Here is a 15,214-nt window from a genome sequence, read left to right as displayed (position 1 = left end):
GAATGGGAGACCCCCAAAGAAGACCTGGGTTTCTGTGTCCACCAGCGGGGCCAGAACTCCAGAAGCCCTTCCCCTGTTGCCCCCCAAGCACTAAGAATACAGAGCATCCTCTGAAGACAATGGCGGCCAATCAGAATAGACAAGACTGAACTTAAGAACATAAGAGAGGACATGTTGGATCAGGCCAGTGGCCCATCCAGTCCAACACTCCATGTCACACAGTGGCCAAAATCCAGGTGCCATCAGGAGGTCCACCAGTGGGGCCAGAACTCCAGAAGCCCTCTCCCTGTTGCCCCCCAAGTACCAAGAATACAGAGCATCACTGCCCCAGACATCAGAACATAAGAGAAGCCATGTTGGATCAGGCCAATGACCCTTCCAATCCAACACTCGGCGTCACCTAGTGGCCCAAACCGAGGTGTGATCAGGAGGTCCACCAGCTGGGCCAGTTAGCTTTAAGAAACCTTCCCAAATGTAGCGCATCAAGTGCAGGATTCAACCTGGATGCTGGCTCAGACCCCAGGCCAAAGATGGAGTAAGTAACTGGTGAGAACCAAGCCAAAAGCAACTCTTGACGGAAAAATTCCAAGTTATGTGTCTCATGCACAGGGTTCAACATGGATGCTGGTTCAACCCCCAGGTCGAAAATACAACAATTAGATGGTGGTGGAAATTGCTGTCAAGTTGCAACCGACTTCTGGCGACCCCGTAGGGTTTTCAAGGCAAGTGGCATTCAGAGATGGTTTGCCATTGCCTGCCTCTGCATCAAAATCTTGGATGTCCTTGGCGGTCTCCCATCCAAGGGTTAACCAGGGCTGACCCTGCTTAACGTCTGAGATCTAATGAATCATTATTAGTCAACACACCCAAGGGCAACTGCTGTTGCCAAGGAGGTCTCTTGTTCAAACCATTGAGTTTACCATGGGTTAGAATTCAGGGTAGGAGCCTAAATAGCCCTGAGCTCATGAGAACTTGGAAGCTCAGCAGGGTCAGCCTTGGTGAATACCTGAATGGGAGACCCCCAAAGAAGACCTGGGTTTCTGTGTCCACCAGCGGGGCCAGAACTCCAGAAGCCCTTCCCCTGTTGCCCCCCAAGCACTAAGAATACAGAGCATCCTCTGAAGACAATGGCGGCCAATCAGAATAGACAAGACTGAACTTAAGAACATAAGAGAGGACATGTTGGATCAGGCCAGTGGCCCATCCAGTCCAACACTCCATGTCACACAGTGGCCAAAATCCAGGTGCCATCAGGAGGTCCACCAGCGGGGCCAGAACTCCAGGAGCCCTCTCCCTGTTGCCCCCCAAGTACCAAGAATACAGAGCATCACTGCCCCAGACATCAGAACATAAGAGAAGCCATGTTGGATCAGGCCAATGACCCTTCCAATCCAACACTCGGCGTCACCTAGTGGCCCAAACCGAGGTGTGATCAGGAGGTCCACCAGCTGGGCCAGTTAGCTTTAAGAAACCTTCCCAAATGTAGCGCATCAAGTGCAGGATTCAACCTGGATGCTGGCTCAGACCCCAGGCCAAAGATGGAGTAAGTAACTGGTGAGAACCAAGCCAAAAGCAACTCTTGACGGAAAAATTCCAAGTTATGTGTCTCATGCACAGGGTTCAACATGGATGCTGGTTCAACCCCCAGGTTGAAAATACAACAATTAGATGGTGGTGGAAATTGCTGTCAAGTTGCAACCGACTTCTGGCGACCCTGTAGGGTTTTCAAGGCAAGTGGCATTCTGAGATGGTTTGCCATTGCCTGCCTCTGCATTGAAATCTTGGACGCCCTTGGTGGTCTCCCATCCAAGGGTTAACCAGGGCTGACCCTGCTTAACGTCTGAGATCTAATGAGATAGGGTTAACCTAAGCCATCCAGGTCAGTAATTATACAGCTGTGTGCTAGATGCCCACAGAACAATACAATGATAAAAGAGACTAGATTAGAGCCATAATGTCATTTAGTGTCTGGTAATAAAAAACAACCACTTATTCCTTCATAGAAAAAATACAAAGGTCAATAAGATTTCACATTACAGTCTGCTCCAGACTCTCAGTCTATATCCCTCTAACTGTCTTGTGTTCTCAGAAGCAGTCTGCTCCAAATTAAATCAATCTGTGTCTCTCTTTCCAACACTTTTCCCGGATATATGTTTCAGACCTCTAATCTTTCCTCAGGAACAAATCCTATATAGGAATCTTACATTCAATCTAGTACTCAAGTTGACACTTTCATTGATTTACTTTTCTGTTTGTCTATTTGGGCAAGGTGTCAGGATCCACAGCCAAACAAAGAAGTACACACTTGTCATAAGGTTATACTTTAATGTAAGAGCTATAGAGGCAGTAACATCAGCACTGTTAGGAACGGCTACTTTCCTAAAAAGCATAATGGGATATAGGGTATTCGTACGCGCACCCCCACACACACACTCTTAGGCCAATCGGCCTGACTCCCGCACGCGGGAGAATGGGGCCCCAGGCTGTTAAATGCCAAAGCTGGGAATCGAAACTTATCCCACGGGTAATAGGTGGGAAGACTCTACACAGATAGCTAGCTAGCAAGGTCATAGATAAACACAGACAAAGGAATGCAGTAACAGTTGGTACACGGGTCAAGCAGATGCACTCGTGCCCATAAACATCATGGCAGCATCGCTGACACAAGGTCTCCTCAATTATTTCCAGGCATACTGATGCTGCTGCCAAAGTCAAATGGCCCCAGACTATTACCAGACACTAAATGATGTTATGGCTTTAATCTAGTCTCTTTTATCATTGCATTGTTCTATGGCAACACAAGGTGTGAGATTTTTTCTTATTAGAGAAAATTCATATGATCACCAGCAAAGACTGCGACACCAATGAGTGAAAACTCATATGACTGCAACACCAATGAGTTAGCCAGCCCTCTGGAAATTTGGTTCCCTGATTAGACACTCTATAGTAAAATGGACTTAGGAAGTGCCAGTGTAGTTAAATTCAGTCCTTAGTAATTTGAAAGTCAAGGTGTTTTTTTTAGTAATATGGTGCCTAATACATGCTGCTAAGTATAAACCTAGGTGCTCAAGCTTACATGAGAAAATTCCAGTGCACAGAGGTTGTGTTAATCGATGAGTAAGATGTTATGTTGATATTTTAAAATCTACCCTTTTATCTCCTCTGGGATCATATTCTTTGGCTTACTTCTTTCTTAAATACAGTAACATTTTATTTTTTAAAAATTGTATTGTTCTATGGGCATCTAGCACACATCTGTATATTTTTTCATATCAGACTGTCTTGGGATTGTGTGTTATTCTTGTGGATTGTTTAGACAGATGTGGCCAAACAATGGTCCTAGGGTTTCCACCCTCCAGGCGGCACCTGGAGATCTCTTGCTATTTTAATTGATCTCAAGGCAACCCTGCCCCGGAGGGTGGACTCAAGGGCATTGTGTCCTGCTGAGGTCCTCCCCCTCCCCAAACCCTGTCTTCCCCAGGCTCCCCCCACCCCAAAAAATCTCCAGGCATTTCCCAACCTAGAACTGGCAACCTTAGCCATCCGCCACTTTTGCACACACGCACCCATTGTCTGTGAAATGAAAACAGAACTGGCGTTCTGGGCCATTCCCTTCAGCGTAAGCAGGGTTCTTGCAAAGAAGGATAAAGGGCACATCAACAGCCCATGAATTGTCAACACCTTTGGGGAAGTTTCTCTGCAAACTTTTTGCGCTTCATCCGAGACCCCTGGGGGCGGGTGACGCAGCAAAAGATAAAGGCTGTCAATTACAGGGTGCTGAAATTACCCACCCCACTGTTTATCCCATTTTAATTACAGAGCTCCAGGTGAAGCCTGGCTGTTCAGCCATCCAGAAGAGTCCCTGGATTCTAAAATGGTCTGAGCGGTTTAAAGAATGGCTACGACTTCGTAATAGTAGCTCTGATTATTGGCAGGAAGGAACCCCAGCCAGTAGCAAGCCATTCTGAATGAAGATGACCAGTATAATTCACCTGTTCTAGCAGGACAGGGCAGAGTATGCTGTTCGCAAGAGCCTCTCCAAATACGGGTGTGTCTGGCTTATGCTAGGGGGGGTGGGGTGGGGAGTGTGGTTTCTGCAGATTGTTTCTGTGGGAAGTTCAAGCCTGGCATTTAATGTGCGCATCTTTCTTTAAAAAACCGTGAGCTCCAGAGGCACCAAGCAGCTTTGAAAATGCAAGGAGGAAAGCTTTTTCACCTTGCCATATGGTAAGCAAATGTGTCACCATAGTGGCTGGTGTGTCATGTTTGCAGTAGGATCCAAGGAGGCCTGGATTCAAACCTGCATGCAGTCACACAGATTGGAGGGTCTTGGAATATCTCGTATCTTATACCATAAGAACATAAGAAGAGCCTTGCTAGATAAAACCAGCAATCCTTCTAGTCCAGCATCCTGTTTCCCATCATGGTAGGGTTGACAAAGTCCAGCACAACAGATACCCTGTGAGGTAGGTGGGGCTGAGAGAGCTCTTTCCAGAGCTCTCGTTGACAGAACAGCTCTGACAAGTATGGCTTGCCCAAGGTCATCCAGCAGCTGCAAGTGGAGGAGTGGGGAATCAAACCCAGTTTTCCCAGATTAGAGTCCTTTACTGGCTTACTGGCTTTAGAGAAAATGGCTGCTTTGAGGGTGTATACCATTATACTCCACCGGCAAATCTCCAGGAATTTTCCAGTCCAGAATTGGCAACCCTACCTGATGTTCAACCAGATGCTCCGGGAGGCCCACAGAATGGGCACAGAAGCCATTAGAACATCACCAGAGTCCCACTGGATCAGACTGGTGGTTCATCTAGTTCAATATGGAGAACAACGAAAGCTGTGTGTGAATCCTCTAAGTAATACTAACAATATAAATAATTGCAAAATATATTATACATTGAAAAACCTCCAAAATCATGTACAGGTGCAAGAAGAGGTCCCAACAATGAAGTTAACGAAATTAAAAAATCTTAAAAAAAAAATTTGCAAGAAATTTTCCAGATTACAGAGTCGTTCCGTAGTCTTCATCCGAACAGGACCATGTATATCTTTTATTTCTACACACCGTACAGTTGGCCCGACCTTAGAGACAGATGCATTTAACTGTATGAAGATTGTTGATCATTGGACTGTTTATAGAATTATACAAAAAGTGAAACTCTGCAGCTCTAAAAGATATACATGGTCCCGTTTGGATGAAGATTACAAAACAACTTTGTAATCCGGAAAACTTTGTTAACTTCATTGTTTGGACCTCTTGCACTTGTACATGATTTTTGATGTTTTTCAATTCATAATATATTTTGCAATTATTTGTGTTGTTAGTATTACTTAGCAGATTCACACACACAGCTTTCCTTGTTCTTCTCCATATTGTTATAGGAGCTGTGGTTCTCTGTTCTTGTATTGTTTGGGTTCATCTTGTCCAGCATCCTTTCCCACATAGTGACCCGCCTGGAGGGCCAATGAATTTAACATGGAGGTCAAGGCCTTCCCTGACCTTGCCTCCTAGCATTGGGATTCACAGATTGACTGCCACTGATTGTGGAGGCTCCCTTGAGTCTCCATGGCTTGCAGCCACTGATGGACCTCTCCTCAACAAATTAGTCCAACCTCCAGTCCGGACCTGGATAGACCAGGTAAGCCCGATCTCATGAGATTTTGGAAGCTAAGCAGGGCTGAAGCTGGCGAGTAATTGGAAGGGAGACCACCAAGGAATACCAGGGCTCGGGATGCAGAGGCAGGCTATCAAGCCACCTCTCTGGAAAAACATCCAAGGCCCCTGTAGGGGTCGCCAGAAGTTGCCATGACTTCCGGGCATGCAAGCGCGCACACACACACAAATACCCATCCACACACAAAAGAATTAGTCCAACTTCCTTTCAGAGCTATTAACTTTCACTGAGTTGCTAACTAACTAATTTCATCAGTCTAATGTTCTTAAGGTCAGTCTTGTCTACTCTGATGGGCAGCCATTGTCTCCAGGAAATGCTCTGTCTTCTTGGTGCTTGGGGAGGCAACAGTGGGAGGGCTTCTGGAGTTCTGGCCCCACTGGTGGACCTCCAGACAGCACCTGGGTTTTGGCCACTGTGTGACACAGAGTGTTGGACTGGATGGGCTGTTGGCCTGATCCAACATGGCTTCTCTTATGTTATGTCTGGGGCAGTGTTGCTCTGTATTCTTGGTTCTTGGAGGGCAACAATGGGAGGGCTTCTGGAGTTCTGGCCCTGCTGGTGGACCTCCTGATGGCACCTGAGTTTTGGCCACTGTGTGACACAGAGTGCTGGACTGGATGGGCCATTGGCCTGATCCAACATGGCTTCTCTTATGTTCTGATGTCTGGGGTAGTGATGCTCTGTCTTCTTGGTGCTTGGGGGGCAACTGGGAAGGGCTTCTGGAGTTCTGGCCCTGCTGGTGGGCCTCCTGACGGCACCTGGGTTTTGGCCACTGTGTGACACAGAGTGTTGGACTGGAGGGCCATTGGCCTGACCCAGCATGGCTTCTCTTATGCTCTTATAGAGAAAATGTCCACCCGGATCATTTCTGAAATGGCACAAGGCAAATCGCAATGTCATGCATAGAACTTGGGAATAGTCATCCCAGAATCTTGTTGACGGTTTGCCATACAATGATCCTGCTGTCGCCGGTTGTCAGATTTGTTATGTTTCTGGTGCGCGGTCAAGGTTTATGATCGTCATAACAGTGTTTTCCTTCAGTAGGTGCCCCCAAGGCATTGGCAAGGTCAGGATGACAATATTTCAAGTATATAAATAAAACCATCTATGTCCACTTCTGCCTCGGTAATACAAAGGGGAGGGGAATACAAATGGAACTGATACAGCCAGGGAGGGCCTGTGGCTTCATGGCAGAGCCACTGCTTGGCACGTAGAAGGTCCCAGGTTCAATCCCTGGCACCTCCAGTTACAAGGATCATGTAGTTGGTGATGCCGAAGACATAAGAAGAGCTATGCTGGATCAGACTAAAGTCCCATTTTGTTCACACAGTGGCCAACCTTCTGACTCTAGGAAGCCCACATGCAGGATGACTGCAACATTTGCTGGTTGTCCCTGGCCCAAAGTACATCTGCTTAGCCTCGACCAAGGCCAGGGCTTTTTCTGTCCTGGCCCGGTGGAACATGCTCCCACTGGAGATCAGGGCTCTGCGGGACCTATTACAGTTCTGCAGGGCCTGTAAAACGGAGCTGTTCCGCCAGGCCTCTGGGTGAGGTGGCAGGCATCCAAGTATTCCACCGACTGGCCTCCCTGGCTGAATCTTTCATCTTTGTACAGCCCATCAGGTGAAGACCTACAGTCTGGTTTACAGCTTAGCGCAGGGGTGTCGAACTCATACGTTATGAGGGCCGGATCTGACATAAATGAGACCTTGTTGGGCTGGACCATGTGTATCGGAGCGGCTTACAAACTCCTTTCCCTTCCCCTCCCCACAACAGACACCCTGTGAGGTAGGTGGGGCTGAGAGAGCTCTTGACAGAAACTGCTCTTTTTCAAGAACAGCTCTTATCAGAACTATGGCTTGCTCAAGGTCTTCCAGCCAGGTGCAAGTGGAGGAGTGGGGAATCAAACCCGGTTCTCCCAGATTAGAGTCTGCGCACTTAACCACAACACCAAACTTTATAAAGGACACAAACACAAAAAAAATTTAAAACTTAAAATAAAAACATGCTTAAGACATTAGCTCTGTAAGCTGCAAACCTACTTTTGATGTATTGACATTCAGCACAGAAATCTCGTGCTCAGAGTTCTGAGTCTAGGACATGAAATGGCTGAATGATTAAGAGAGTCCGGCGAAGCAAGCTATGATGCAGCAGCAGCAGCAGAACTGGAAGCAGGAGATGGCCAGTTCCACTGTGGGCCTGATGGAAGCCCTCCGGGGGCCTGATCCAGTCCCCGGGCCACATGTTTGACACCCCTGGCTTAGTGGCTCCAGTTTCCATTATACTAAACGGCAGTGCTATCTGTCCTTAGTTTTAACTATTTATTGTGAAATGTTCTAATTCTTATTGTAGATTCACTGTTGTGATCTGCTCTGGGCCTGCTTGCAGGGAGGGCGGAATACAAGCCGAAATTAATAAATACATGGCCTTCTCCCCTCTGGGGTCCCCTCTGCCTGAGACTCCAGAGAGCCCCTGGCAGTCAGAGGAGACCATACTGACTGTGATGGACCCAGGGTCTGATTCAGTACAAAACAGCTTCATGGGTACAACCCCGTGGCTGATTGTGCACGATGCAGTTCTGGCATCCGTCTTAGAAATTCTATTTTTAATTGAACTGCGGAGGAATGAAATATGGCACAGAGAGAAATCTGGATATGACAGAGGAACAGAATGGGGTGGGGGGAGAATTCTGCTTATCTCTAATAAGCCTTTCTGTAAGAGAGGATGAACCCATCAGAACTGCAGACGGTGTTCTTTTAAAAACCATTTTAGCATACTTTTTTTTTTGGACGGGAGAGAAGACAGAGCGGCACTTGTGTGGATTTGTGTCACTGGACTTCTGTTCAACTGCTGCTCTCGACAACTGACCCAAATGTCCCTAACTGAGAGACAGATAGATCTGTGGGCAAACAAAAATGCAGACAAGTTGGGGAGTAAATCGTAAGAAGTGTTTGCAGACGGGTTTTACCTTTGCCAGCGTGTAACTCAGGATTCTCGGTTGCGCTGGGAAGTGCCACCCTGCCGATTCCGAGGCATCAAACAAACAGAGGCAAAGTCTGACTCTGTCAAGTGTGTTCCTTGCACCTGCTGAATGACCTCGGGCAAGCCATAGTTCTGGCACAGCTGTTCTTGAAAAAAGAGCAGTTTCTGTCAGAGCTCTCTCAGCCCTACCTACCTCCCAGGGTGTCTGTTGTGGGGAGGGGAAGGGGAAGGAGTTTGTAAGCCGCTCTGAGACTCCCTTGGGTAGTGAAGGGCGGGGGATAAATCCAATCTCCTCTTCTTCTTCTTACTCACCCCAGATAGAAAGTTGCCCAACGTCTGCCAGGAATCCAGCAAGCCGGCCTGGAGAAGGCTGAAGTCATCTGGAGTCCCTCCCTTTTAAATGAGAAATAAGGAAGAGAAACTATGCGTGAGTTGCCCCAGCGCTGGGCTGAAGCATTCGTCCACATCTGTGTTCGTTCACAGAGAAGTTGACACCTTTCTGGATAGAGGATGCAGAAGTGTTTCACTATCAGGCCAATAGCCAGTTCCCTGTGTTCCGTCATGCTCCGGTGAGAACGAGCAAGAATGCAGAGAGTTCAGCTGTTGAGATATGACAGGCTGGCTTGGTTCTCAATGCTGTGAGCTCTGATAGGCTGGGCTGCCATGCCACATTTCCACAGGGGGCTTCAAAGAGATATCTGGAGAGCCATGGATGTCCATAATTAACCAATTCTTCTATAGCCCTCTTTTCAAGCTGTAGCCAAAGCTTTTTACCTGCTAAAGATACAGCAAGCCACAAAGGATGTTCTGTTGTTCTTGCGGGGGGGGTCAATAGTGGGAGGGCTTCTAGTGTCCTGGCCCCACTGCTGGACCTCCTGATGGCCCCTGGTATTTTGGCCACTGTGTGACAGACTGGATGGGCCACTGGCCTGATCCAACATTGATTCTCTTATGTTCTCTTATGTTCTTATTCTGGCACTACGTTCCCTAATAAGACTGGTGGAAGACTGGTTTCCCTGGCAGGAGATGTTAATTGGATCTTCTCCCAGTGGTACTTGCGTGAAAGACCAAGATCATGCATGTGTTGCCCATGCAAGACCTATTTCAACTGCAGCTGCCTTCGGTTTTTGGGACCTGGCCAGGGCAAACAGCTTGCGCCAACATGCCGCCCCTAAATAGCATTGCAAACCGACACGAAAGAGCTGAGTAGAGAATTCACCTTCTGCAATTATTCCTCAGGTCCAAACCCCTCTTCCCCTTAGTCTGAGGGTTCATCTTACAATTATGCTAAATACACACAATGTGATTTCACGTAGAAACCTGCAGAACTGACTAAAGGAAGACCAACTGGCCATAAGCAAACGGAGGGGAGGGGGATACCTTCAAAAGAATTTTTGGTAGTTTGATTCCACCCCAACCCAAGGGCATGAGATAAACAACAAAGGGAGAAAAATTTTGGATAGAGAATATCTATTTACAAGAAATTATGCAGTGATTCACGAAATGGTTTGATAGCCGTCAGCTGCAAAGCCCCTGGCAGTGATTGGTTAAGGTGCTCACAGAAGGGCTGTCCAGATAGAGATGTCTAGGCCTCTCTGGCTGCTGTATACCAGTGGTTCCCAACCTTCTCTGTATGGTGGCCCACAAGTCCAAAATTACTTGGTAGGGGGACCCATCCAAGGCTGGCCCAAATTCTTTTGGCGCCCTGGAGGAGCTATGACCCTGGCACCCATCTAGTTCAGCACCCCATTTTCTACAGTGCCCAACCAGATGTCTTTGAGAAACCAACTAACATCACACAAAGGGTGGAGCTGCCCCCACTATGGACCCCAAGTGGCATTCTGACATAGACTTTTGATGCGGACGTTAGATTCTGGCTTGTAGATATGGCGGGGCTACAGGGGGCGCTGCCCCCTTCCTTAAAGGCCCCCATTTCTTCTCAAAAGCATTTAGAGGGATCCTTTAAATGTTTTTGAGAAGAAGTGGGTGGTGGTGGCCCACGTCCTTTTCCCTCCCTCCTGCAAGATTTAAAGGGCCTTCCAGCTGATCAGTGGGCCAAGTGATCTCCGCCAATCAGCTGAAGAACCCTTTTAATCTTGCAGAAAGGGGAGGAACAGGGGCACGTCATTATGGAAAACAATGGCAGCCCCACCAGAACATTTTCTTGCCCCACAAGCCACAAAATCCTGGCTACGGGGCTGGTTAGATTCCAACCTCTGATCACCCTTTCATTCTCCATTACTCTCTCTAATTCCCCCCTAAGATTATAAGAAACTCACTCGAGTAACCATCAGGACCTGTTTTACTTGGTCACCGTGTATATGTGAGGAGGGGAAAGTACCAACTACTGTATGGCATGGAAGATGTGTGGCAGGGTCAGATTCTGGTTTCCAAAATACGACGACGAACAGTAGAAAAGGCAGTCGTGGCCATTAGGGAGGGCTGGCCTAAGTTGAGCAATTGGGTTAGAATGGATAAAAGGAAGTCCTTCTTCACCCACAGAGTGATTAACACATGGAACTCACTGCCACAGGAGGTGGCGGTGGCTACCATGCCATGGTTTATGTATTTTATTGTGATATGTATCTTGTTTTATTGGTTTTTATGTAAGCCGCCCTGAGCCTGCTTCAGTGGGGAGGGTGGGTAAAAGTTGAAACAATAAATAAATATAAATAATACAGGCATGGATGGCTTCAAGAGGGAACTGGATAAACATATGGCGCAGAGGTCCATCAGTGACTATTAGCAACAAGGGACAGACGGGAACTCTCGGTCTGGGGCAAGGGATGCTCTGTATTCTTGGTGCTTGGGGGGGGCACAGTGGGAGGACTTCTAGTGTCCCGGCCCCACTGCTGGACCTCCTGATGGCACCTGGTATTTTTGGCCACTGTGTTGGGCTGGATGGGCCACTGGCCTAATCCAACATTGGCTTCTCTTATGTTCTTAAGACTCAGTTTCAGAGGCTTCATGACCCACTTTTGGGTCTCAGCCCACAGGCCGGAAAACCCTACTGTAGACTTGTAGGGCTTGAAAGGGGCTGAGAAACCAGAGGGGCCTAGGGAAGAGAAGAAAGCAAGGGGCCCTGGGGAAGTGGAATCGAAGAGTGGTTGAAAGGAACGATGGGAGGAAAGATATGTCATGAGATCCAAACCATGCCAGCTGAGAAGAACGCCTTGCTGAGTGCAACGGAATGTTTTGGCAACTCTGCTGGGGATGGTAGCTTAAAAGCATGGAAGCTGAGAGCTCATGCCTTGGGAGGGGAGGTAGTCAATGGATGCCTGATATCACTTCCAGCCTAGCCATGTTTGTTTCCAGCCATGCCTGGTCCTGGAGACCACCCCCACCACAGCTATCATACACAGGACAGCATTTCTGAAGGTTTGGATGTCCTTCTACAATACGAAATGGAAAACACACATAAAGTTTAATAATAATGGCCCCGGTCACACGGACAGGAAACTGCGGGGGGGAAGCGTGGCTGTTTGCCCCAGGGCAAACTAACACGCAGTAAAGCGATCATACCTCCTGTGGAGGTTCTGTGGAGGAACCGTGGAGCTTCCGTGGTTACAGAGAGGCGTTGATCACAACACACGCCTGCGCGCAACGAAGAAGCGCGCGGCGCGGCAACCTGGTTTCCTTTTCCTGTGTACACTACGAATGCGCATGCTCCGTTGGGTGCGTGTGCGCAACCACGGAGACTTGGGGGAAAAAAAAATTCTTCGCAAGGGGACATGGACGGGCGCCGGATGCCACCGGAAACGCGATCAGACGCCTGCCCTTGCCCCGCAGTTTCCGGAAACTAGTACCTCCGAGGTACTAGTTTTTTGCTCCGTTTTATCGGCAGTTTGCCACAGTTCAACCACGGGAGCTCTACGCTCCCCAGATGTTTCTGTGTGATCGCGCCAGGTAACTCCGCCTCTCTTCCGTCTATTTAGCGTGGCTTCTGCTCCGTGTGAACGGGGCCAATCATTATCTTTGGTCCATAAATGCCACTGTTGCCTATTCAGACTGGCAGCAGCTCCCCAGGGTCTCAGGCGGAGGTCTTTCCCATCACCTCCTGCCTGGTCCTTTTAACTGGAGATGCCAGGGATTGAACCTGGGACCCTCTGCATGCCAAGCAGATGCTCTACCACTGAGCCACAGCCCCTCTTTACAGCTCTCCAGGGTCTCAGGCCCCAGGTTCAATCTTTCCCATCACCTCCTGCCTGGTCCTTTTAACTGGAGATGCCGGGGATTGAACCTGAGACCTTCTGCATGCCAAGCAGAGGCTCTACCACTGAGCCACAGCCCCTCTTTACAGCTCTCCAGGGTCTCAGGTGGAGGTCTTTCCCATCACCTCCTGCCTGGTCCTTTTAACTGGAGATGCCGGGGATTGAACCTGGGGCCTTCTGCATGCCAAGCAGATGCTCTACCACTGAGTCACAGCCCCTTCCCTGAACATCATGAACACATGAAGCTGCCTTGTACTGAATCAGACCCTTGGGTCCATCAAGGTCAGTATTGTCTACTCATACTGGCAGTGGCTCTCCAGGCTCTCAGGCAGAGGTTTTTCCACATCACCTGCAGCCTGGTTCTTTTAACTGAAGATGCCGGGGATTGAACCTGGGACCTTCTGCATGCTGAGCAGATGCCTTACCACTGAGCCATGGCCCCTCTCTGAACACGTGAAGCTGCCTTATACTGAATCATACCACTGGTCCATCAAGGTCAGTCTTGTCTACTTAGACTGGCAGCGGCTCTCCAGGGTCTCAGGCTGAGATCTCTCACATCGCCTCCCACCCGATCCATTTATCTGGTGATGCCAGGGATGGAAACTGGGACCGTCTGCGTGCCAAGCAGAGGCTCTACCACTGAGCCACAGCCCCTCTCTAAGAACCCCTCCACCAAAGTGGCTAGGATATACAATCCTTTCAGCCATGTATTCTTTCTGACTTCTTGGAAATCATGTGGGCACCCAATCAATACCTTCTTGAAGTCTGCATCAATACACAGATTGGAGTTGCTCCGGATTTCGCCAACCAAGAGCTAAACGGAGCAGTCTGATGTGGTGAACTTGAGTACTGTAGCTGCCGTTCATAAGCGATCTTCTCTTAAGCAGTTCCATTAATTGTGAGACGCTTGCCCTGCAGCTGAAAGACTGGGCACCAGGGATCAGAACCTCGAGAGCCAATTAGTACGCCCACCTCTGAGAGGTCACCTGCTTCTGATAACTCTAGCCGTTGGCACTGCATGTGGAGCCAACCACATGTGGGCCATTAGCACAGACAGGCCACAACATCCCATGGTGCACAGCCCAGTGCTTGGCGCACTCACAAAGCATGTCCCGCAGCCTCACGCACTAAGTCCCTGCATGCTGAATTCTGCCTGGCTCAGGCTTGCAGGCTTCCAGGCACTGAAGCACCAGCTAGGGGTCCAAATAAGCCCCAGTTGCCGTGCCAAAGGAGGTCAGGATAATTGGTGTCATGTCTTCCGGACCATAGGTGGAAATGGCCCCAGAGACCGAGGTGTACTGTGGGCTTAAGTACAGTGCAGTGCTGACAGGAAAGCAATTACAGACAGACAGGAAACATGCAAATCTGATCCACAGCCATTCAGCTGTCCTGGAATTTTTCCTGGGACACCCGCCGGATGTTTGTTCTCTCCCCTCCCAAAGGAATTGTTCCGGGTTTTCATTCATATTGAAGCCACAGTCAGGTGAGCGCCATTGGGATTCGTTGAACTCTGGAAGTGTAGCCCCTTCCGTGTAGCGGTTAAGAGCAGCGGACTCGAATCTGCAGAACTGGGTTTGATTCCCCACTCCTCCACATGCAGCCAGCTGGGTGACCTTGGGTCAGTCACAGTTCTCTCAAGAACAGTTCTCTCAGAGCTCTCTCAGCCCCACCTACCTCACAGGGTGTCTGTTGTGGGGAGCGGAAGGGAAGGAGATTGTGAGCCACTCTGAGACTCTGAATGGAGGGCAGGGTATAAACCCAACTCCTCCTCCTCTTCTTCGTCTTCTTCTATCATGGAGATGATCCGTGGACTGGACGAAGAAGAGGCCTGGGTTTGGAAACCAAACAAGGAGGCAGTCACGGAACCAAAAATAGAGACCCCCCTCCACACACACAGAGAAGAACAAATCTCTCTCTTCTCTCTCAGCTGAGCAAACAGTGCTGCCCACTTCTTCAGGCTCTGATTCAGCCCCAGAGTCATCCACAGCCCCAGAGAATGAGCAGCCTGCTCCGAGGTGGTGCACCACGGACTACCTACCACTGGGCAGGGTGACATGTGGCCCTCATCCTGCCCCGACTCCCCCAGCCGCCCCTTCCCCATCTCACCACGAGCCCTGTGTCCTTCCTCCCCTAGGCCTTGGAATTGGAAGCAGAGAGGGGTGCCTCACCTTATTCCTCTCTTCCACAAGCTGCAGCTCTCACAGTCTTACCATCTTATTGTCCCTGGCGACTACTGGGAGTCTCCCTTTTAACCTCTGCTGTCTCCACGCCTCCCCCACTGGCAGCCAATCCCAGGCTGGGTTCCACCCCAGCTGGTGCCTTGGCCAATCCCTGGCCTAAGAAGCCAGT

The 15,214-nt window shown here is 49.1% G+C and overlaps 1 non-coding gene across 1 annotated transcript; it reads right to left on the bottom strand.

Moving 5' to 3' along the window:
- Positions 1 to 12,729: 12,729 nt before the first annotated feature.
- Positions 12,730 to 12,801, bottom strand: TRNAA-GGC. The gene has a single exon. It is a non-coding gene; the product is annotated as a tRNA-Ala (tRNA).
- Between the last annotated feature and the right edge of the window lie 2,413 nt (positions 12,802 to 15,214).

The sequence above is a fragment of the Gekko japonicus genome, unplaced genomic scaffold (genome assembly GCF_001447785.1).
Source record: "Gekko japonicus isolate JY-2015 unplaced genomic scaffold, Gekko_japonicus_V1.1 scaffold2839, whole genome shotgun sequence".
Lineage (NCBI taxonomy): Eukaryota > Metazoa > Chordata > Lepidosauria > Squamata > Gekkonidae > Gekko > Gekko japonicus.
The sequence above is the reverse complement of the archived record's forward strand: the minus strand, read 5'-3'. Positions and strand labels throughout refer to the sequence as shown.